This window comes from Anoplolepis gracilipes, chromosome 14 (genome assembly GCF_047496725.1).
Source record: "Anoplolepis gracilipes chromosome 14, ASM4749672v1, whole genome shotgun sequence".
NCBI classification, from domain to species: Eukaryota; Metazoa; Arthropoda; class Insecta; order Hymenoptera; family Formicidae; genus Anoplolepis; species Anoplolepis gracilipes.
The window spans coordinates 7,640,868-7,667,736 of NC_132983.1; the positions used below are offsets into that span (position 1 = coordinate 7,640,868).

General features: G+C 31.8%; 4 pseudogenes; 3 read left to right on the top strand and 1 right to left on the bottom strand.

Moving 5' to 3' along the window:
- LOC140673319 (cytochrome P450 4C1-like) overlaps positions 1-3,315 on the top strand; it is a 157,834-nt pseudogene extending 154,519 nt beyond the window's left edge.
- Positions 3,316-7,996: 4,681 nt separating this feature from the next.
- Positions 7,997-9,546, top strand: LOC140673489 (uncharacterized; annotated as a pseudogene).
- A 4,856-nt stretch (positions 9,547-14,402) lies between these two features.
- Positions 14,403-16,197, top strand: LOC140673490 (uncharacterized; annotated as a pseudogene).
- Positions 16,198-18,992: 2,795 nt separating this feature from the next.
- LOC140673326 (cytochrome P450 4C1-like) lies at positions 18,993-25,223 on the bottom strand (annotated as a pseudogene).
- Positions 25,224-26,869: the final 1,646 nt, after the last annotated feature.

The window sequence follows — 26,869 nt, forward strand, 5'->3', positions numbered from 1 at the left end:
GACAACAACTAATGAGATTATTTTTTCTATAACATCATGATAGCAACAACACAAATATAATGACAAAATAAAGATATTGACAAGATATTGGTGTTAACATGTTGCCATCAATTTACTGTTCTTAGAATTAGAAATCATGTGAGCTCAACCCGACAAGCATAATGCTGTCTCACCTTGTCTCTAGTTTTTCAAAATTAGTTGTTGCAACAGTTGTCGACAACATGATTCCACAATCAGGACATTTGGCTATCTGGGATGTTTGTCGTAAAATTAAATCATTATTATTTTTAATAAAGTTTGAATTTTATACAAGAACAATGTTAATTAAAGAAGGCAAAAGTGAGATTGAGCTAATATGTTGTTTTTGTTTCTAAAAAGTTAAAAAAAAGCGGCTGGCTATGTTGGACCTTTTAATAGCGGCATCTCGAGAAGGTTTATTAACTGATTTGGACATTAGAGAAGAAGTCGATACTTTTATGTTTGAAGTACGTATCAGTAATCTTTTTTTTCGTTCAGTGTATTTAAGCATGTATAATTGTATTAATGATCTACACATACAAGTACGGTATTGTACTATAGCATATAATTGTATTGTGTTGTCATCTCTTTGGGGGGTTATAGAGCGGGTTTTTTAGGGGTCTCAAAAATGAGAATCTAGAAAATATGTGCTCTGGGTATTAATTAAAAATTCTTTCGTGAAAATAATTAATTTCTTTACGCAGTTTCTTTACGCATCAACATCCGCGCATGGGCTCACATCGCCGAATATAACTTATCATATTTGTAAATATTGGAGCCGAATATAATTTCAAATCATTTTGAAATCACGCGGGGCTGAAAAATCGCGTTCTTCGATTTATCTATCAGAAGGTTTATATAAACAAATAGACGAGTGAAGTATCGGTGTGGGGCTGAATAGCTCAGTGGTAAGAGCAGTCGCCCGGCAAGCGAAAGACTCGGGTTCAATTCCCGATTCAGCGACTTCGCCCCGATATTTTTTCTCGTCTACATCTCTTTGGGGGGTTATAGAGCGGGTTTTTTAGGGGTCTCAAAAATGAGAATCTAGAAAATATGTGCTCTGGGTATTAATTACAAATTCTTTCGTGAAAAGAATTAATTTTTTTACGCAGTTTCTTTACGCATCAACATCCGCGCATGGGCTCACATTGCCGAATATAACTTATCATGTTTATAATTGTATTACGTTATACATAATACAATAATACAATAATTAATGATGATGATTACAGGGTTACGATACTACAGCGAGGAATATGATGTTTGCTTTATTACTATTAGCTGAACACAAACATATTCAGGTACTTTTTTTCAATATTATTGCAATATATTATTCAAATTACAATTTTTATTCAAAGTATTGTACAGATAATTATAGTGCAGATAATTATAGTACAGATATCAAAATTTTTGTTGCAATATATATATATTCTATATACCAAATGCTTTGAAATTAAATGTCAACAGTTCGAGTGCATATGGGAGATCGATAAACTACGAATAAAAACTCCTACAAAATATCGCTCGGTTTTGCTCCGTTTTGGAAAAAACTAAAAAAAAAAGATTTCACCAAAAATATAAAACAGTACTACGATTATTATGTTTATTAAAAAACACCAGAAAATAAAAGTAATAAAACATTAAGATTAAAAAGAGAGTAAAATCTTTCTAAAATAAAGTTAGAAGATTATAAATATTAACACGATACCGTAGAGTCTTCTACGTAGACCACAAGAAATTAACCAATCACAGTTGACCTTAGAGAGGAATATTGAATATCATTGATTAGACTACCCTTTATTGTAACCTGCTTACTTTAATTTATATTTAGTTTATGTTTATATTATGTTTATATTATTGCCTTTCTATTATGAATTAATTACAGTTGTTTATCAGAAGTCTACAAGCGAATAATTAATTACTATCTGTCACAATATACTAGATATTCTAATTTCGTTAAACATTCCAACATGGGTTTTTGCGAATTTCTTCAAAACGAAGCAAAAACGAGCAAATCATTAAAAGACTTCTTTTCTTAATTTATCTTTCACGATCCTAAAGTTTTGACATTTAATTTTGAGGCACTCTTTACATTAGTTTCTACATATATATCGAAAAAAAAGTATTTTTTTAAATAAATATAAAAAATTTATTTTGATTTTATTAAGAAAAATTGATTTCATTAAGAATTTATTTGTATGTACGTACATAAAAACCAGAATATTAAACAATACACTTTAAATGTCATCGGTGATACAGGAACGTGTAAGGGTTGAAGTCAACACCGTGATGCAAGAGAACGGAGGGAAACTAACGATGAAAGCGTTGCAAAATTTATCATATTTAGAAAGATGTTTAAAGGAAGCGCTACGTTTGTATCCCAGCGTGTTTGCCATACTTCGAAAAACTGCCGAAGATGTAAAATTACGTAATGCTTTACTTTTTTGCTCTATATATTCTGGACATGTAACATACCACGAAGTATAAATTATCAAACGTAAAATAAGTTAAATTGCTTTAACATTTTAAGAATACCAATATTATGTACATTTTATTTTTTTTATTTCGTATTTTTATAAATTTCAATATTTTGTAATTTTATTATATGATTCAGATTCATATAAAATTCATATAAAGTTATGTAATTCATTTTTTGTTGCATATTATTACGTACACGAAGTATATATTATCCAATGTAAAATAAGTTTAAATGCTTTAACATTTTGACAATATTATGTACATTTTCTTAAAAGAAATCTTCATTTAGGTAAATTTCAATATTTTGTAATTTTATAATATGCTTTTCAGAATCATATGTCATACCTGCTGGAATGATGATACATCTTCATATCTGCGGAGTTCACAGAGATCCCAATTTTTGGCCAAATCCAGAAGTATTCGATCCGGATAGATTTTTGCCCGAGAGAATACAGAATCGTCATCCATATTCCTATATACCGTTCAGCGCAGGACCGAGGAATTGCATAGGTGAACTGTTATTTTTGTTTCTGTTCGTGTGGACAATTTTTGATAGTGTCAATAATAGACTTTAAATTGTATGATAGGTCAAAAATTCGCTCTGCTGGAATTGAAGACAATAATAGCATCTTTGGTGCACAATTTTTACTTGGAACCCGTAGATTATTTAAAAAATATGCAGTTAAAGGCCGATTTATTACTTTGTCCTTCCCGTCCGTTTTATATGAAATTCATCCCAATTAATCACAAATAGGCGTTTAAAATTGACACGGATATCATGTAAGTATATGTATAAGAAGATGAATTGTAAAAATAATGGAAAATGATTACGCATATTATACGTTCAACATTATCAAGAAAATATACATTATGTATGTAAACATGTTGCGTGATTTTTTTGTTTCGGAACCCACAAATGTATTCCTCGCATCTTTTATTATTTTGAGCGATCAATTTCGAACGGTGATATTTTAAAAATAAAGTACTGAGAAAATGATAAGAAAATAAATAATTAAAATGATAATTATATGCCTTAAATCTGCCTTGGTTAATAAGAAACTTATGAGCAAATGATAACAAACTATACTATAGTTATCAAGAGTTAAAATAAATATCAATTCAATTTTGAATAATTAAAACGTCTCTATTTTATTGTCTCTATTTTTTTACCAACTTACGATTGGCAACAGTCCAGAGTAAAAAGAATTACTAAGAAAAGGAAAACAAAAAAAAGGTATTTTTAAAAGAAAGTCGGATTTTGTGAGAAATACAACTATTACAGATTGAAAATATGAATTATTCGTTCTTTCTTATGTTAATTATTACAACCATGCAGAAATAGTATCTTTTTTTAAAGTTTTGAACAATATCGTTAGTAGATGAAATATAAAAATAAAAAATATAAAATATAAAATATTTATCTTTCGATGATTTCGTCATTCTATATTTTCGTATGTACATACATATAAAATTTAATTAAAATTAACAGACAAAGGCGAGTCTCAAGCAACGAATAACAAAGCAGAATATGATTTTGCTTTTAATAAGAATTTATACACAGCCAGCATTTAATTCAGAATATTTTTGATTATTAAATTTTAATAACGCCAGAACTGATTAGATTTATACTAGATTTAATTGATAAGTATATTTAATCGATAGCTCGAATAAATATATATCAAAAAATTTTGCCGATTGGAAATAAAAAAAGTAAACATATTATACAAATTTATTCTTATATTAGCATGTTTTAAGATATTGAAAGTGTTATATCCATTAAAGTGATTTAATAAATGAATTTGTATATTCTTAATTCTTTATATTATAATAATATATTCTGAATATATTATAATATATTTTGAATTTGTACATTCTTAATTCTTTATTATTTTTTTTATATTTCTCTTCTTTATATCTCCTTATATAACATCTCTGTATCTTTGAATCTTTATATCTTTATTATATAAAATTTTTATAATATTTCAAAAACATGTTAAAATTGTATAGTGCTCGTGTCTCTTTATTTCTAATAAACGTAATTTTCAAAAGTTATAACATGTTTTTTGAAGAAAGAAAAGTAGATTTAAACAATATTATTATGTATACATTTTAACACTACACTTTTGCACAACAATTTTTTTTATGCTGACTTGACATTTTGTTTTATTACCGCATCGTTTTCAACGTCAGTCTTTTTTAATGATACGAACTTGACTTATCAAAGTATAAATGCAAATGCAAACTTAGTTTAACAAACATTAGCTCCTTGTATTCTTATATGATATTTTGTTATCATTTTGTTGCAAATATAAGATAATGATTGTCGATATAACCAGTGAACTTTGTTCTGGTTTAAATATGCACACAGCAATGTTAATAAATTAAGTCTGTTGATTAGACAAAAAAAAAATTTATAGAAATCAAAATTTTATTTTTCTCGTACTACTTATTGTATCAAACTCGTATACGCTTATTAAGTAAAAGTCTATAATTTGTTAAAAAAAAGAGAGATGAAGTTTTTGACAAAGAAAGTGACACAAGTGTATTTCCCATATTTTAATAAATTTTGAATATGTTATCTAAATAAAAATAAAAAATGGTACTTCTATTAAAATAGAATATTCAAAAATAATAACACAAACGAGTATTGTTCGTGGATTTTTCTAAGGGTAATTCGAAGTGAGATACTAAACTGCTCAATGCATGTCCTGGACTGATTTTTATATACTAAATCTTCGAATTACTGAAGCGTTCGACAATATACACTTTTCTATGAAAATAAAAATTGGTTAAAGAAAATTGTGTTTGTAATGTTACGTCCTGTCGGCTCCACGTTTTTCGTCCCACGAAAATGAAACAATAATCGTCTGATCGGTCACAAAAAAACGGATCGTGCAATAGAAAAGAACTGTTATTATCAAATAATGTTTAGACCTACTAAAAACGATATCTAAACAAATACCGGAAGGGATCAATAACGAAATCCTCTAAAACAACGAAACAGAACAAACACAACTGCATAATCTTAAGAAGCGAACAAATAATGCCGCTATGTACTTTCGGCTCCACGCCTTCACCTCCTATAAAGATGAAGCAATAATCGCCCGACCAATCATAAAAAGGATGGCGCGACGAAAAATATTTTAAACATTGAAAACGATGTCTAAAGAAACGACCGGAAAGGGCCGATAGTGAGATCCTCTAAATGAATAAATAGACAAATACAGCTGCATAATCTTAAGAAAGAAACAAATAATGCCGCTACGCGAATAAATAGACAAATACAGCTGCATAATCTTAAGAAAGAAACAAATAATGCCGCTACGCACTATCGGCTCCACGTCTTTACCTCCTATAAAGATGAAGCAATAATTGCCCGACCAGTCATAAAAGGGCCGCGGAACGAAAAAATGTTTTAAACTTTGGCTATTATTGCCTTTAAATCGTTCGGAGTCAGGGATAATAAGGATTGCGAGCTTTACTTATTCAAAATTACTTTGTCTTACACACTAGAATCGGAAGTATCGCCTCTAAACGCACGTCCGCACGCGTTCACGGTCGACTCTCTAATCCTGCCTCAACGAAATGTTATCATCCGCCTACCGTCTCTCTTTCGACCTTCGAGAATCTTTCCGAATCGTCTCCGTTTCTATTTTCCAATTTATCTTTCGCTTCAAGTTTTCAACTTTGTCTTTCTGTCTCGTCTGTTATGTTTTCGTATTTATCTCCGTCTCTATACCTGTCGCGTGTATATGTCTGTATATATGTGACTGTGTTTGTGTGAGCACAACTCGGGTCGATTATTACGATCAACTATGCCGATATAATCGCTACAAAACATTGAAATCAATGTTCAAAGAAATGACCAAAAAGGACCGATAGCGAGATCCCCTAAATAAATAAATGGACAAAAACAGCTGCATAATCCTAGGAGATAACCAAATGAAGAATCTCCAAGTTTCCTAAGAGGCCGTACAGAGCTCACCAATCAGCAGCAATCAAAAATAAGTAGGAGAAGGATCTCATCGAACAACAGCTTTTTACACGTCAAAATCTCAAAAATACTCCCGCCTAAAATTGTTAACACGCTCTCAAGATTTAATATAAAAAGGGAAGACTCGCGCATTACAGGCACACAACAAAATTCAAATCAGTCAATAGTGCAGCATTAGAGTCATTCAGCACAGTTATTCTCGCTCATACTTATTTCGGTCGTTCGCTGACCCAAAAAAATTCACTTCACATATCAAGATTTCTGGTTAAATCTTGAAAACAATTAGAGTCAGTGCCCAACAACGATCACCCGCCGAGCAAGAGCCACAGCTAAACCACAACCTGACCAGCAGCTGAAACACAACGAAATCTGCCTAAGTAGTAAGTCTATTTTCCTCCTCTCTTTTTGCCGTCGTTTATTTTCCCTTTATTCAACCCTGTTTTTTTATTAAGTGCCTAAAATCGCGCCGACCCGCCGATTCTCGCGAGCCAACCGAGACCATAGATCGGACGACACGACCGTGTGCGAAAACAACAGTTTTGATTCTCCCCCTTCTTCCCCGGAGTACCCGCGTTGTTCCACCCCATTGAAGATGCTTTTCCCATTTACGCATTATTACTCTGAAATAGATTTTCCTTCCCCATCATATTCCCCCGTAGCCCTTTCACCTTCGGTCATCGACATATCCGATGACTCGCCGTCGTCTCCCCCAACCTTTTTTGATCCCTCGTCCGTGATCCCTCTCGGATAATTCGTCGAACCACATGATAGAATTACCCGACTCCTCTCTGGAATACTCTCCAGCAGATCCTGACACCTTCGCGCTCCTCTCTCTAAAATCGAAACTTTCATCTATGTCCGATTCCGCTCCCCTCAACCTAATAAATAGCGTCTTCGAGGACGTCGAAATCGCGACACATATTACACTTTTCGTAAATTTTTATTATTTTCTAATAAACTATTGTAACAAATACCAACCAGAATACAATCTTTAAAATCGCACTCGTTCCCCTTCTTTTCTGGTTGATGACCTCCGTACTTATGTAACACCCGCGATCCACACACACACACACACACACATACTCATACACAAATAAATCTAAGTTACTAAATATACTAAAAGTATAAAATAATAAGATCATATGTATAGCGTTAATTGGATAAATGTAAACCAAAATAATTAAATGATAGATAAATTTATTTAACTTACTCAATCACCTCCGCATAAGATCACACTTGGTCCCGTCCCGTGTAAAAGAGATTCGATTCTCTTACCAAAAAGGGACCACTGAGAGAGCGTTCGCATAAACAAAGTAATAACGACATTTACCTGTTTGCTAGCCTGCAGCTCGCTCGACCGAGTCACTCGTCGATAAGACTTTTGACATCGGAACAGTTCCTGTTACGCCCTTCCTCTGACCCATCCTTTTCACGGGCCTGGACGTAACATACTGAAAAATTGGGGGCTCGTCCGGGATTGATTGAAATGTGTGATCTTAAGCTGGAATGAGTAAAGGGACTAGAGGGCAAACCAATAAAGACGAAGTAGAACGAAATTTTCAATTAGCGCTAGAGAAACACAAACGGCCGAAATTCGATAAACCAGAACCATCTTACACTTCAACACCTACTACATCTACTTCCACACGATCTCCGAAAATTATTAATTCTTCTTCAATCGAAATAACTACTGAGACAAGTAGTGAACAACATTCCTATACTAGTAGCACGTCCGATAGTGATATTTCTGTAAACAGCGCCGAATCTAAAATTGAAATAGAGTTCGAAAATTTTTACTATAACACCATGACGCAGAATAATCCTTTCGCTACTCTTAAATACGCGGTCGAGGCCGTTCCTTATTTTGACGGTCAAAATATTCCGTTAAATTATTTTATCGAAGGATGTGAAGAAGCAAAATCTATGCTACCTAAAGAAACAGAACCACAGCTAACTAGAATAATAAGAACGAGAATAATCGGTGAAGCCCGACGCACGATACAAGATCGAAATTTTGATAGCGTTTCACAATTAACCACTTACTTAAAGCAGATATACAGACCAACTAAAAATATTTATCAATTGCAAGGAGAATTAGGGTGTATATATCAAAAAGGTGACGAAAATGTAGTAACATACGCAAACAGAATTAAATTCCTAGGAAAACAAATTTTAGAAGCAGATAAAACCGCGGGAAATATTGCAGTTGATCAGAGTATTAAAGCATCATTAGAAAAAGACATGAACAAATGCTTCATTAAAGGATTAAAACCAGAAATCGAGCAAAGAATTTCGAAAACTTTAAAAATAGATGCGACAGTAGCCGACGCTCTAAGAATAGAGAGAGAACTTCGGGAAATGACAGAATTACGACAAGGAACGGACCACTCAGGAAGACAAAAGAACGCCAGCTCAAGAGAAATCTGTCAAATCTGTTATAAGCAAGGGCACGTGGCCAATGACTGCAGAAAATATTTACAGGTATCTCAGACCACTAATAACCGCACAGATTTAGGAACGGACATTCTAATCTGCCAAATTTGCAAAAAACGTGGACACACCGCGGACAAGTGCCGGTATCGCGATCCTCAAGTCCGTCGGTCGGTCAATATAATACAAGAAAAATTAAATTCCTTTCAATTATGTTCAAAATCCGGTCACAATGCAAAAACTTGTCAACAAGGTAACGTGAACAATACAGCTAACAGAATTTCAATAATTTGTCAATGGTGCGAAAAACCTCGACATTCAGCTAATAACTGTTGGAGGAAACAAAATGAAAACCGGCCCAAGACCACATGTCAATTTGTAATAATTACGGGCATGTTGCAAAGGATTGCCGATCCAGCATGAACCAACAGGGAAGAACCGGAAACTCTTTGTTTTGTCGATACTGCAAAGAACAAGGACACCTGTTAGAAAATTGCCAAGTGCGCCTTGCTAATAATCAAAAGAAAAACAAGGCACAGGGAAACTACAATGGCCCCTCGACATCGGGTGCGCAGCAGGGGCCCGAACAAGAAAAGCGCCCACACAAAACTCAAATAGTCAAGTAGGTAAAACCGAAACAAAAATAAGACCTGTAACTGTAAATCTCGACAAACAGAGTCGCGTGCCTACTGTCCAAATAACCATAAGTGACACGATTAAGATAATTTTTATGTTAGACACAGGATCCGGACCAAACGTTAATAAAGAAAACTTTGTACCTGAAGGAATAAGTATTAACTGTACGAACATCTTAAAATTAAACGGTATAAATAATTATCCTGTTTACACTCTGGGCAAAATTACGCTAATTCTCTTCGAGAGACCGGTTACTTTCCATATCGTTTCTAAGGATTTCCCGATCTCGCAATCTGGGATTCTCGGAAATGATTTTTTCGAACAAACCTCGTCGAAAATCGACTACGCCGAAGAACATTTAAACGTTTCCGGAATAAACATACCTTTCTTGTCACCTGAAACTATTACAGTGGCTCCCCGTTCCGAATCAGTATTTATTATGTAAGAGTGGAAAACCCAGAGATGACGGATATATACCAAGATTAAAAATAGCACCTGGAATTTATTTAGGAGATACTATTGTCGAAAACATCGATGAAAAAGCATATTTAAACATTATAAGCACTCTGGATGAAGAAATGGAAGTTCAAGTTCCTACCTTACGCTTGAAATCTTTAAGCGATCTATTCAACGATCACGAACCAGAGCAAACTTTAACTAGTCCAACGGAAGAAGAATTTACAAATAACGAAATAAAAAACGAAGAAAATCAACAAAATACTACCATCGAAGACGAAGAAGAAAAAATTAATCAAGAACAAATTGAAAATAATAATAAAAATAAAATTGAGAGGGAAATTAAAAACATCAATAATTCAAAATTTTCCGGAGAGAGAAGCTACCAAATCTCTCCTAAAAATCTCGAAGATCCAATCATCCTCGGAGGGGGAAGTAACCAAACCGCTCCTAAAAAATTAACTAATTCCAAAATCTCCAGAGGTTACCAAGCCTTCCAAAAGGGAGATAATTCTAGGATTTCGGAGGGAAATTTCCAAACCTCGACAGAAAATCCTAGCTCCGTCGATTACGAGGAGGGAAGTTACCAAACCTCACTACGTGATTCGACAAAAACCTATAAGGGAAGAAGTCTTTTATCCTTCCCAGATTTTAAATTTACGCAGGTTGGACTATTTACAGAAACAAATAAAATTAAATCAGAAACCCCTCACGTTACCAAAGAAGAGCATTCTAAAGGAGCTTAAGAAAATAATGCAAATGAAAGAAAATCTTTAAAAGTTAAATACAAAAATAAAGTCTTCAGAAGTTTCTTCCCTTTTATTAAATCAATCTCAAGAAATTATAAAAAATTCCAAAGCTACGCGCAAATCAAAACATAAAGAAAGTTCACCAATCAATAGTGAAAAATGTTTAACAATCACCGAAGAAGAAAAGGACGGTCGACTCACCGAAATTATACAATCATTAAGATTGTAACATTTAAACGGAATCGAGAGAAACAGTATAATAAAGTTAATAACGGACAGTCAAGATAGATTCTATATTCCGGGAGAAAAATTAACTGCAACTCACGTGTTACAACATAAAATACCAACCACAGACAATCAACCTATAAATACTCAACAATACCGTTTTCCTCAGACGCATAAGGAAGAAATAAATAAACAGATAGAGGAACTCGTTGAAAGAGGAATCGTAAAACATTCACAGTCTCCATACAATACTCCCATATGGATAGTACCAAAAAAGGAGGATTTAAAAAGAAATAAGCGATGGAGAATGGTTCTAGACTTCCGCGCCTTAAATGATAAAACCATTGGGGACGCATATCCGTTACCAAATATTGTCGATATATTAGATCAATTAAGAGGAGCGCGATATTTTTCGATATGCGATTTAGCATCCAGATTTCACTAGATTAAAATGGATCCTGACGACTGTCATAAAACAGCTTTTACAACTCCTTATGGACACTATGAATTCGACCGGATGCCTTTCGGTCTAAAAAACGCACCTGCTACTTTCCAACGCCTAATGGACTTAGTATTAACTGGGTTACAAGGACAAGAATTATTCGTCTACATGGACGATATTGTTATCTACGCTACTTCTTTAGAAGAGCATGAAAGAAAATATAACGCTTTAATAGAACGACTCCGTAAGGCTAATCTAAAATTGCAACCAGATAAATGCGAATTTTTGAAAACAGAAGTAACGTATCTAGGACACGTAATTAGCAGGGACGGAGTAAAACCAGATCCGAAAAAATTAGAAGCAGTACAACAATTTCTAAGACCCAAGACGCCGAAAAACATTAAACAATTCTTAGGACTTGCAGGATATTATAGGCGATTTATACCAAATTTTTCTCAATTTGACAAACCATTAACAATATTATTGAAAAACGATACCCACTTTGAATGGACACCTGTACAAGAAGAATCTTTTCAATTTTTAAAACAAAAATTATGTGAAGAACCGGTATTACAGTATCCAGACTTTTCTAAATCGTTTATTTTAACTACGGACGTCTCTGGAATAGCCGTGGGCGGCATATTATCGCAGGGAGAAATAAATAAAGACCGCCCCATAGCATATGCCTCACGAACTCTAACAGACAATGAATTAAAATACGACACTTACGAGAAGGAATTATTAGCTATCGTTTACTGCGTTAAACATTTCCGACCTTATTTATACGGAAAGAGATTCACTCTAGTTACAGATCATAAACCATTAATGTGGTTTAAGAACGCGCAAGATGCAAATATGCGAATACTGCGCTGGAGATTAAAATTATCAGAATACGACTACGATGTCGTATATAAAGCTGGGAAAACTAACGTAAACGCAGATGCATTATCACGAAATCCTGTAGACCTTCAAGGAACAGATTGTAAAATTATAAAATATAAAATTTTAAACCCAGATAACCCAAGAGACGCAGAAATAATTTCCAGAATGTTAAATGAATCAGATAACGAAGAAGAAGAAGATAACGATTTTATTTTACGTTTCTCAGACAATGAAACAGACGATGAGATAGATAAAATAGAATACGAAATAAACGAAACAGACCAAACAATCAATACAGATACATTACCCTGCACACTCGAAAAATTAAATAAAATTCCCGAACCACAGATTACTCAAAATAAAATACAAACAAGAAGTCAAACAGCAAGATCAGATTTTAAACAAAACGAAATGATTGAAGAACTTCCCAACAACAACACAGAAGAACTCGAAGAAAGAAATGATCCACCGGATAAGGACAACGATACCGGAAAAGAAGATGAAGAGGAAATTATCAACCAAAATCTAAAATCACGGAAAATAAAACCTCACCTTCAAAAATTACGCGGACTTAATGTCATAGAATCCCGCGAACTATTATTCCTATGAAAAGACAACATATTTCGTCGACACTAACGGGAACTCTTTGGATTCTGGTTCACAAAAACTCTTCGAGAAAAACGAGTTACCAAACCTAAGGTCCCTTACCTTAAACGAACCTAAGGTCATAAAACATAAAAGTTTTTACCACATAGCCTTACCCGTTAGCGAAACGCAACAGGAAGGACCGACGCTAACTCTAAACCGAATTGTTGCCGCTATAACTAATTTGCGCGATATAAGTGAAGAATTAAATTTTGAAACAATTAGTATTGCAAAGACTGAAATGATTAATAATGTACCGTGGAGTAATATTAAATCATCACTTCAGTTAACATTCTTCGATGTATCGACTAAAATAATTATTTGCAACGGATTAATTAAATATCCTTCTAAAGACTTACGACCTATTATTATCGGAGAAATGCACTGCCTACCTACGGGAGGACATCGCGGTGTCACAAAAACATATAACAGAATCAAGCATAACTATTACTGGGAAAATTTAAAACTAGACGTTCAACAATACATTCAACAATGTTTACAATGCCAAATAAAAAAACTCGTTCGAGTTAAAACCAAACAACCAATGATAATCACCGACACGCCAGGATCTTCCTTCGATAAAGTTGCGATGGATATCGTAGGCTACCAAAAACCGAAAGAGGCAACGAATATATTTTAACGTTACAAGACCAATTAACAAAATTTTGCATGGGAGTACCGTTACCAAATCAAACTTCCGAAACCATTGCAGAAGCTTTTGTGGATAGATTTATCTGCATACTCTGAGCACCGAAGGCAGTATTGACAGACCAAAGACGGAACTTTATTAGTGATTTAATGAAGAAGTTTGCCAAATTATTCAGAATTCGCACAACTGCCTTTCATCCTCAATCAAACGGGTCACTAGAACGATCACACCACGCATTAGGAGAATATCTAAAACAATATGCAAATGAACAAAAACAATGGGATAGATGGATCAGTCTCGCGATGTTTAATTATAATACCAGCGTATACGAGGCAACTAAATATACTCCATACGAACTAGTTTTCGGTAAAATAGCGAGAATTCCATCAAACGAACCTCTCGCATCAGAAGATAAATTAGCAAGCTACGACGAATACTTAATAAATCTAGCCACACAGTTACATATGATTCAAAGAAACGCGCGCGATAACGTCATACAGGCAAAAATTAAATCAAAAACCCATTATGATAAAAAAATCAACCCACAAAAATTTAAACCGGGAGACCAGGTATTTTTATTAAAAGGTCCGAAACCAGGTAAATTCGGGGATCAATATACTGGACCTCACGAAGTTTTAGAAATCTTAAATAAAAACAACGTAAAAGTTAGAATAAAGAAAAATAGTCGAATTGTACATCCGAATCGGTTGCGAATATCACATATCAGACCAAATGTTAATTAATTTTATGCACTTTCAGATGGATTCCAGAATTAGGAGAATTGTCACAATAATAACAATGTTAATGATTAAATTTTATCAAACACATGGAATAATAGGATACGATTGTGGATCCCCTGCAACAAATTTAACTACTTTATCGCTATTAACTATCGGCGAATGTGACATTCCAGTACAAAAAGTTAGTCAAGATCAAATATACCTTCAGTTACTACAAATCAACGAATTGGAATTTGTACAAGTAATACAATGCAAAGTCGAAATCGACCGGATAATCAGGAAATGCGGAATGTTCTCTCATAGTATGGATGTGTATAACGGAAAATATTCATACTTGGAAGAAATACCTCGCGAAGCATGCAAACGAATGCATAATCAAGGCAGTTATCAATTAGGAAGTACATACATACCCGGTTTAAAATCTAACCAGACAACCACACGACCAATAACGCTCGCTGGCAGCGTCGACAATAGCGGAGCATGTGTCGGAGGAGCATACTCCGATTCTTACGGAACATGGGCAGATGTAATCGTACTAGCAAGTGTAAGAATTACATTGCAAGATTATACCGCCGACGTACGAATAAATACCAACCGAGTGCAACTCAGATCTGGCGTCACGTGTGAATTTGGCGCTACATATTGCACTGACATAGAAGGAGGAGATACATACTGGGACCCTGTACCAACCGATACTTGCAAATTTTCCAACTACGGATTATTATTCGAAGGATATGCACAAATTCATCGACAACAATAGAGATCACCCTCAAACAATCTATTCATTAGTCACACAAGAAGCCATTTTCGTGCTAACTAGTAAAGGAAAACAAGACGTTTGTGGATATTCACTCGTCCGAACTAAACATCTAAAATTAATGATTTTCGAAACAGTACGCGGAAGCGAAATTTTCAAGAAATATTCTCGCACTTCAAATCTTGATATGTTCACATACATGAACTCGAAATTCGTATATGTAGAAAAACACATCCGCACTCAAATAAACGAACTATATAGAAACATATTACAGCATCAATGCAAATTAGAACGAAAAATGTTACAAAACGCACTAGCCATAGCTAGCCAAGCATCGGATATTTTTGCATATCATTTAATGAATAGACCTGGATACATGGCATTCCGAGCAGGAGAAGTAATTCACATAATAAAATGTGTGCCAGTCAATGTAAAACTCGCGCGAACAAAGGAATGTTACAACCAATTACCAGTAATCAGAGGAAATCAAACACTTTTTAACGCCTCAAACTCATATACTATTACCACAAGGAACACAAACCGCCTGCAACCCGTTCGCACCTGCCATGTACCTTTTGGGAGATTCATGGTACAAATTTTTACCGAATCCAGTGGACACCCTACCACCGACCATTATGAAACCATTAACCAAACCCACCTGGAAGTACATAAACCCAGGGTCACTCGCAACCAGCGGCATATATTCTGAAAACGAACTGAAAAAACTAAGAAATCACATAATGTTCCCCGCTGAGCGGCCCGCACTTTTAAATACGGTAGCAAGGGGAGTAATGGGAATGTCCAGTTCACTACAGGAAGGGTCAATCTCCAACCTTCTACACGAAGCTTCAGTGGAAAAAATAGCCGCCTCTGCTTGAAAAAAATTTTGGAACAAATTTCTGATTTTTGGAAATATTAGCACTGGAATAATCGGAATATATTTAACCGCAAGAGTTTCTAAATTATCCTAGACACACTCGTGCACGGATACACAATTTGGAGCAGTTTGGGATTCTCTCACTCATCTTTTATTGCATCTAGGACGACAAAAACGTTCCGAAAAGATACCGCCGAGTGCACCGCACGAAGACAATAAAACCATAACAAAACCAACTACGCAATGTTTTTAAGTTTATTAGTTCAGTTAACGTATATCAGTTAGTGATTGCTAGCAGTAAAAAAGTATTTATATTTCCTTATTTTTCGAGAAATATCTTCTCTCGATATGACTATATTTAAACTCTCTTTTTACACAAAAATTTATTAGCAGCTACCGATCTCTTCAGTTGTGTAATATTAATAGTTTGTAGCATGGATACCTTGTTACGGTACGTTTGCTAAGCTCGTATTCACAATATGGACCATTAAAAAACAATAATAATAATAATAATAATAAAATAATAATAATAATAATAATAATAATAATAATAATAATAATAATAATAATAATAATAATAATAATAATAATAATAATAATAATAATAATAATAATAATAATAATAATAATAATAATAATAATAATAATAATAATAATAATAATAATAATAATAATAATAATAATAATAATAATAATAATAATAATAATAATAATAATAATAATAATAATAATAATAATAATAATAATAATAATAATAATAATAATAATAATAATAATAATAATAATAATAATAATAATAATAATAATAATAATAATAATAATAATAATAATAATAATAATAATAATAATAATAATAATAATAATAATAATAATAATAATAATAATAATAATAATAATAATAATAATAATAATAATAATAATAATAATAATAATAATAATAATAATAATAATAATAATAATAATAATAATAATAATAATAATAATAATAATAATAATAATAATAATAATAATAATAATAATAATAATAATAATAATAATAATAATAATAATAATAATAATAATAATAATAATAATAATAATAATAATAATAATAATAATAATAATAATAATAATAATAATAATAATAATAATAATAATAATAATAATAATAATAATAATAATAATAATAATAATAATAATAATAATAATAATAATAATAATAATAATAATAATAATAATAATAATAATAATAATAATAATAATAATAATAATAATAATAATAATAATAATAATAATAATAATAATAATAATAATAATAATAATAATAATAATAATAATAATAATAATAATAATAATAATAATAATAATAATAATAATAATAATAATAATAATAATAATAATAATAATAATAATAATAATAATAATAATAATAATAATAATAATAATAATAATAATAATAATAATAATAATAATAATAATAATAATAATAATAATAATAATAATAATAATAATAATAATAATAATAATAATAATAATAATAATAATAATAATAATAATAATAATAATAATAATAATAATAATAATAATAATAATAATAATAATAATAATAATAATAATAATAATAATAATAATAATAATAATAATAATAATAATAATAATAATAATAATAATAATAATAATAATAATAATAATAATAATAATAATAATAATAATAATAATAATAATAATAATAATAATAATAATAATAATAATAATAATAATAATAATAATAATAATAATAATAATAATAATAATAATAATAATAATAATAATAATAATAATAATAATAATAATAACAGCAATAAAAAAAAAGAGGGGGGGGGGGAAATAAATGACAAAAATAATAAAATTGATCAAGCAATACACACAGAACGGTTTCTTTTTCCACCCCTTCCCCCTCCCTAAATATAAAAAAAAACCCACCTTTCTAATCCACACTAAACAATTTTAGAAATGGAAATCAAAAGCATCAACACTCGTGATTTAACCCGTGGACGCTTGGAAGTACGAACTATCCAAGTGGAATCCCCACATCTCATATGGCTACATCTAAAAAACAGCGAGAAGGACCTAGCAGAACTTCTGGAAAAACTAAACTTCCGGATGGATCGACGACATACCTACTTCCACATATGGCCCGAACACCTGAAAGAAAACGAACCAGTTGCCGTAAAGATAAAGGACCTATGGCAACGCGGTCTCATTATTAAAATAATTAGGACAACGAGCATGGTAAAAATCGATCTAAAGGATTGGGGAGCGACCATCTGGAGACGGATGTCACAAGTGTTTCTCCTAGAAGACCGATTTCGAGAACTCTCGTGGCAAGCCATCAGGTGCGGCCTAGCATATACGGCCCCCTCTTGGGAAACCACCAAATGGCCACAAAAGACGACTGCGCTATGCAAGATCCTAGCAGAAAAACAGGAGGGGTGGATAAAAATAGTTCACCCTCTTGGCGACGGGGCCGCCATGATCAAGTTGATTATATATAACCAATATAACGACGGCGCTTGCAATTTACGAGACTCATTAATCCAACTAGGGCATGCTCAACTTAGCGATTGCGCTAAAACATCCGTATCGCCTACCGTTAAAAAAAAAAATAAATAAAAAACCTACACTTTCCTTTTTATTACGTTAATTAAAATAAGGATAAAAGAAAAAAAAATACATATATACATATATATAACACTAATAATAATAATATTAAAATCATTATAAAAAATATATATATATCCCTCCTTTTTTTTTATACATTTGTTCAATTAATTAACGTAAAAACTAAAAGAAAAGAAAATTTTATATATTTTCTACAAACTATATATATAATATATATACATACACATATATATATATATATATATATATATATATATATATATATATATATATATATATGTATATATACCTTACTATATTCACAATATTACGTAGCAACATTATTCTATAGTATTACATATACATTGCATGATTACGTTAACATATGTATTATATTATTATAAGATAGTTTAATATCCACGTATAAAAAAAATGCAAAACAATCTTGTTTAATAGTTTAATTCCACAAACAGCATAACAATACTTAACTATTATTCCCTCGCTGAGAGCAATAAAACGTCATCCGGGAAAACAAAGATCTAAACCTTCGACGATGGTCAAGAAAACGTAATACAACACTTCTTTTGGCTTTTCTTTTCTCTTTCTTAAAAAGTAAGAGGAGATAGTTTTGCATTAAAAAAAAAACAAATGTGTAAAAGGAAGACGAAAGAAATAGGAAGAGGTTTTGGAGGTTGCCTTTTTCTTTCCTCTTTTTTCTTTATAAACAAACAGCGTGCGAAAACATAGACACATAAGCAAACCTAAACGAAATTCGTGGAAGAGAAAAACATATCTCTCCCCTTTTTCTGCAAATGTTGGGTTTCTCCCCAACATTTGTCTAAGGCCAGGGGTGTTACGTCCTGTCGGCTCCACGTTTTTCCTTCCACGAAATGAACAATAATCGTCCGATCGGTCACAAAAAACGGGTCGCGCAATAGAAAAGAACCGTTATTATCAAATAATGTTTAGACCCACTAAAAACGATATCTACACAAATACCGAAAAGGATCAATAACGAAATCCTCTAAACAACGAAACAAACAACACAGCTGCATAATCTTAAGAAAGAAACAAATAATGCCGTTACGCACTGTCGGCTCCATGTTTTTCCTCCCACGAAAATGAAGCAATAATCGCCCGACTAATCATAAAAAGGATCGCGCGACGAAAAATATTTTAAAACATTGAAAACGATGTCAAAAGAAACGACCGGAAAGGACCGATAGTGAGATCCTTTAAATGAATAAATCGACAAACACAGCTGCATAATCTTAAGAAAGAAACAAATAACGCCGCTACGCACTGTCGGCTCTACGTCTTTACCTTCTATAGAGATAAAGCAATAATTGCCCGACCAGTTATAAGAGGGCCGCGGAACGAAAAATTTTTTAAACATTGAAATCGATGTTCAAAGAAATGACCGAAAAGGATCGATAGCGAGATCCCCTAAATAAATAAATGGATAAAAACAGCTGCATAATCCCAAGAGATAACCAAATGAAGAATCTCCAAATTTCCTAAGAGGCCGTACAGAGCCCACCAATCAGCAACAATCAAAAATAAGGAGGAGAAGGATCTCACCGAACGACAGCTTTTTACACGTCAAAATCTCAAAAATATTCCCGCCCAAATTGTTAACACGCCCTCAAGATTTAATATAAAAAGAGAAGACTCGCGCATTACGAGGACACAAAATTAAAATCAGTCGATAGTGCAGCATTAGAGTCATTCAGCACAGTTATTCTCGCTCATACTTATTTCGGTCGTTCGCTGACCCAAAAAAATTCACTTCACATATCAAGATTTCTGGTTAAATCTTGAAAACAATTAGAGTCAGTGCCCAACAACGATCACCCGCCGAGCAAGAGCCACAGCTAAACCACAATCTGACCAGCAGCTGAAACACAACGAAATCTGCCTAAGTAGTAAGTCTATTTTCCTCCTCTCTTTTTGCCGTCGTTTATTTTCCCTTTATTCAACCCTGTTTTTTTATTAAGTGCCTAAAATCGCGCCGACCCGCCGATTCTCGCGAGCCAACCGAGACCATAGATCGGACGACACGACCGTGTGCGAAAACAACAGTTTTGATTCTCCCCCTTCTTCCCCGGAGTACCCGCGTTGTTCCACCCCATTGAAGATGCTTTTCCCATTTACGCATTATTACTCTGAAATAGATTTTCCTTCCCCATCATATTCCCCCGTAGCCCTCATTCGGCACAGATTTTTCGGTCGTTCGCTGACTCAAGCAATTTGTTTTACACAGCGGGAGTTCCGATTGCGTTTTAAAACCTATTAGAGTCAGTGCTCAACAACGACCACCCGCCGAGCAAGACCCACAACTGGGGCCACAACTACACCAGCTGCTAAAACGCAACCAATCTGCCTAACTAGTAAATTTAATTTCCTTCTCTTTTGTTTTTTTTTTACATTGTTTCCTTTCCCCTTTATTCAACCCTGTTCTTTATTTTGTCTAAAATCGCGCCGATCCGCCGATTTTCGCGTGCAACTGAGACCATAGATCGGACGACACGACCGTGTGCGAAATCGCGCCGTAACATACATAACACTTTACGCAAATCTTTATTATTATTTTTTTTCTTATTATAAACTATTGTACAAATACCAACCAGAATAAAATCTTTAGAATCGCACTCGTTCCCCTTCTTTTCTGGTTGATGACCTCCGTACTTATGTAACACCCGCGATCCACACACACAAACACACACACACTCATACAAATAATTTTAAGGCCGATATCAATAAGATTATATTTACAATATTAGGAATTAATTGAATAAATGTTAATCTAAAAATTAAATGATCGGTAAACTTATTTAACTCCCTCACTCTCTCCACGCGAAAGATCACACGTGGTCCCGTCCCGCGTAAAAGAGATTCGACTCTCTTACCAAAAAGGGACCACCGAGAGAGCGTTCGCATAACAGAGTATTAACGACACCCGTCGTTTACCTGTTTGCTAACCTGCAGCTCGCTCGACCGAGTCACTCGTCGATAAGACTTTTGACATCGGAACAGTTCCTGTTACGCTCATCCTTTCTACGGGCCTGGACATAACAATATATTGACATTAAACATTTAGCACATACAATATTTTGACACTAATTGTTTATACTTGTAATTGTAGCTAATTGTAGCTTCACATGACTATTAAGTAATTAATCTATTTTTCAAATTATATCTATATAATCGTATACATTATCATAATATAAACAAAAGATCATAGAAATTATACAATTATTTACTAAACATAAATTACCTATAAATTATCAGTTCGCTAATATTGTGAATCGCATTTCGATACTGTTGCTGGGCTTCGCCAAGGTTTTACAGAGAGATGCCCATGGTAGTTTCTATGAATGCATTGATTGTATAAAATAAAAATATTATACAATCAAAGATTTATTGTAATATTATATTTCATAGATAGCTTTGAGTATAAAAAATCAAATTCTATATATATCTATCTTCATTGCAACATTGATATTTTATATAGGAATAAACTATCTTCTTATTTGTAAGCTATGGTTATTATGAAGATTATTATAAAGAATAAAATCTTTATAAATAAAACAAAACAATAAGAATTTTACAGCCATCTTACCACATATCGCATTTAATGTATGCTCGCTAACAAATGATGATAAATCTTTTACAACTATTCCTCCAGCATCCTTCAACGATTTTGTCATGCAATTGTTTTCTTTGATCAAGATATTCACAAACTGATTTAATATATTGAAGTGAAATGTAGGAGTTAATATCTTTCGTCGTGTTTGCCACTTAGTGCCTAAAACAGAAACAATATAACGTAAAATTATACAATAAAAAGTTTTAATAATATTATATAAAATTACATTATCATTCTTACTTTAACGTTTAATTGATCAATTTTTAAATAATATATTAATTATCTTAAATTAATTTTTTTATCGATTTTATCCATTATTATAATCTTTTTCTTTTAAATTTCTTTTAAATTTATTAGTTTTTATAACAAAGAAGTTGTATAAATTTATTATTTAATTGTATAAGATAATATTTAAGTCTAATTGTAACATTTTATTGGATTTTCTGTGATAGAGACAGATCGATAACAGACTGTGATATAGTAAAGAATATGTACGCTTATATGTAAATTGCATTACGTTACCTGTGCTGGTAAGAAGACCCGTGCCCAACCAAGGAAGTAACGAATCATACACACGACTTTTCTCAATGTGCTTGGTGTTACTTAATATTGTCTGAAATTATCAAAAACATCTTAAGAAAGAATATCAGTTTATTGTGTTACTTTATCTTAGATACACATATAATTTATTAATTATATCTCGAATTTTTATTTAATTTCGAGTCAATGTTTGCTTCTTTTCATTTTTTAAAAATCTTTTTTTTACAAGCAAAAATCTATTTATAAAGCGCAAGATTTTTAAATCTAGGTAAATCATAATTTTATCTTTTCAAAAAAAATAATCCACAAAAAATTTAATTTTTTGTATTACCTCCAGATCATCTGGATGACGGATAGACACAGCAGGTATGAAGAAAGCCAGCCTTTCGCAATGGGATAATAGTAATCAGCCCAATTCCATAACAGTTTTATTAGCTCTTCTAAAAAATATGTTGTCAATATACAAAATTGTTGAGGGATTAATTTTGTCATTATTTTCATTGTTACTTTTACTCAGATATTGAAAACAGACTAATGATAACTACGAAAATACATTGCAAATTGATATTGCAAAAAGAAATGCTAAGATGAATAATCTGTATGCAATAAATGTTAATAAGTATTTCAAAATAGAAGATTTGTGAATTTAACTTTTACTTGCGTGTACACGAATTACGGACCGTTTGTAAATTAATGTAAATAAGTTAGAAATTTTATACTTGCCTGCTGAAACTTGGACTTGCAATACATTGCCAAGTATCGGAAGGCCTGGTGGTCCCGGTATGAGATTAATAAGTCGTCCATTTCTTCCATAATGCACATAATAATTACACACCAGTAAAATAAACATAAATAATAACAATATGGTGATAAACATTGTTTCTTGACGTGATATTCTTGACCGTTTAGTTTAGCTTAATCTTTTCTAGCTTCCTGTTTCTATGATCCTTGAATCACACGTGTAACAAAGTGATATTTGTTTCACAGCAAAACTGTCATAATTGCATTGTCTGAGAGACAGAGAAAGAGACAGAGAGAGAGAGAGAGAGAGAGAGAGAGAGAGAGAGAGAGAGAGAGAGAGAGAGAGAGAGAGAGAGAGTGCGGGCGTGCGTACGGGTGGGCGTGCGTGCGTGCGTGCGTGCGTGCGTGCGTGCGTGCGTGCGTGCGTGCGTGCGTGCGTGCGTGCGTGCGTGCGTGCGTGCGTGCGTGCGTGCGTGCGTGCGAGCGTGCGTGAGTGCGTGCGTGCGTGCGTGCGTGCGTGCGTGCGTGCGTGCGTGCGTGCGTGCGTGCGTGCGTGCGTGCGTGCGTGCGTGCGTGCGTGCGTGCGTGCGTGCGTGCGGGCGGGCGGGCGGGCGGGCGGGCGTGCGTGCGTGCGTGCGTGCGTGCGTGTGTGTGTGTGTGTGTGTGTGTGTGTGTAAAAGAGAGTAATGAAGACAGAGATAATATCATTGAAATACCTTAATTCTATATATTTTATGTATTATAGTTAATAACTTTGAAGAGTTATAAATAATGTGATAATTTTATTTATTATAATAACAAAAATATTATTTGCGTAAATCAAACAAAAAAAATTTTATCGTTTATTGTTTATAATTATGTTTTTATTTATGATATTTAATTTCTTAAGATTCTAAAATAAGATTGCAAATTCTGATCTGTGTTTCATAAATAGTATCAAAATTAGGTCGAATATTATATTTATCTTATTATCTATAAAATATTTCAGTTATTTTAACATTGTTATAATTTTTTTTATTTAAATGCTTTTTAAGTGATCGCATCATAATATCCTTCTAAAGTTTAATTTAAAATTTAGTTCTGTGCAAATTTTTGTGCGTATGTACTTAATTTTAAATTTAAAAATATATTTTTATTACTAAGCAAAGATAGAATTGTTTTCTAATAAACGGAGCTATTAGTTAAGCATTCGCACACTTCCATAAACAAAAAGTTAATTTGAAAATTTTATGTGATCTTTATCAAATTTATTATCACGTTACACATATAAACATATTGTGTTTCCATATACTTAATATACATATACAAATTATATAATTATGACGATTGTTTCATAGCATTTTTTCCTTTGTTTATCTAACTTTTAAAGATTTGTGCAAAAAGAATATAATACATTTAGTAAGATTATAACAATATGATTATAATAATCAAACAAAGTTAACAACTTGTGTTATTAGAAAAAAAATTATGTATAAAAATCATGCACTTACACGAATTATATTATTAATCCTAGTTCAAATATTACAATAAAATGTTATAAAGTTTTATTTTATATAAATAAGTATTACTCAATTACCTGATAAATTCTCTAAAGCGACGTTCAATTGAAACACCACTCAAATGTTTAAAATGTATTAAATGAATTGCAAATCTTTTCAAGCAGATACATGTGTTAGTAAAGCAAATCTCCGCGAACTGACAATGCACATCTGAAGCATACACTTATAATATCTCTTGCTCAAGAGCGTATTAATAATAATCAGAGTCTCATATTTAAGAGGTAAGTTGAATAATCTCATTTTGATTAAAGACCAAACAACACATTTGATAAATATACTTACAATCGGGTTTTTTCATTTTTATATATGTTATGGAGGGTACATTCCTAAATTACACTTTGTTTGAATTTTGTGGCGTTTGTTTTTAAAATATATAATTTTGAAATAATATTTTTAGAAAAACAATTTTAGTCTCAATGATATTAATCTTGAGATATGTTTTCAAAATTATTTATAAAATAAATGTCTCAATGATCTTAACCTTGATATGTTTTCAAAATTTTTTATAAAATAAATGTGTGGACAGGGGAAGAGCTCCGCCTACATCTCTCCCTGTACCCTCTATCGCAAAAAATACCATTCTTCAACCTGTTTTTCTCTATCTGTTTTTAATATTAAAATCATACATTCTTATGTATATTTTTATTTGGGAAGATAAAAATTGTGGAACCATTTCAAATAGTAATTATAGAACTATTAATTTAACATAGTAATTGTTATTGTTTAAAATCTTTTTCAAAATAAAAATATTAACATTGAAATTAAAAATATAACACACATATGTTACAAACACAATTTTATTTTTCTTTAACCAATTTTTATTTTCATAGAAAAGTGTATATTGTCAAACGCTTCAGTAATTCGAAGATTTAGTATATAAAAATCAGTCCAGGACATGCATTGAGCAGTTTAGTATCTCACTTCGAATTACCCTTAGAAAAATCCACGAACAATACTCGTTTGTGTTGTTATTTTTGAATATTCTATTTTAATAGAGAAGTAACATTTCTTATTCTTATTTAGATAACATATTTAAAATTTATTAAAATAAGAGGGATACACTTGTGTCACTTTCCTTGTCAAAAACTTCATCTCTCTTTTCTTTAACAAATTATAGACTTTTACTTAATAAGCGTATACGAGTTTGATACAATAAGTAGTACGAAAAGAATAAAATTTTGATTCCTATAAATTTTTTTCTTTTGTCTAATCAACAGACTTAATTTATTAACATTGCTGTGTGCATATTTAAACCAGAACAAAGTTCACTGGTTATATCGACAATCATTATCTTATATTTGCAACAAAATGATAACAAAATATCATATAAGAATACAAGGAGCTAATGTTTGTTAAACTAAGTTTGCATTTGCTCTTATATATGATTAATCTAATAAGTCAAGTTAGTGTCATTAAAAAAGACTGACGTTGAAAACGATGCGATAATAAAACAAAATGTCAAGTCAGCGTCAAGAAAATTGTTGTGTAAAAGTGTAGTGTTAAAATGTATGTACCTAATATTGTTTAAATCTGCTTTTTTGTGCAAAAATAATGTTATAATTTTTAAAATTGTATTTATTAAAAATAAAAAAATACAAGCACTCTAAAATTTTATAATTTTTATTTAACATTATTACCTCACATTGTTTTTAAAATATTAAAAATTTTATATAATGAGCATATAAAATTTATATACAATATTTATAAAGAATATATTTACATTTATATATTATAAATTTATAACGAATATTAAAAAAAAGATATCACAAAAGTAACCCTTTTA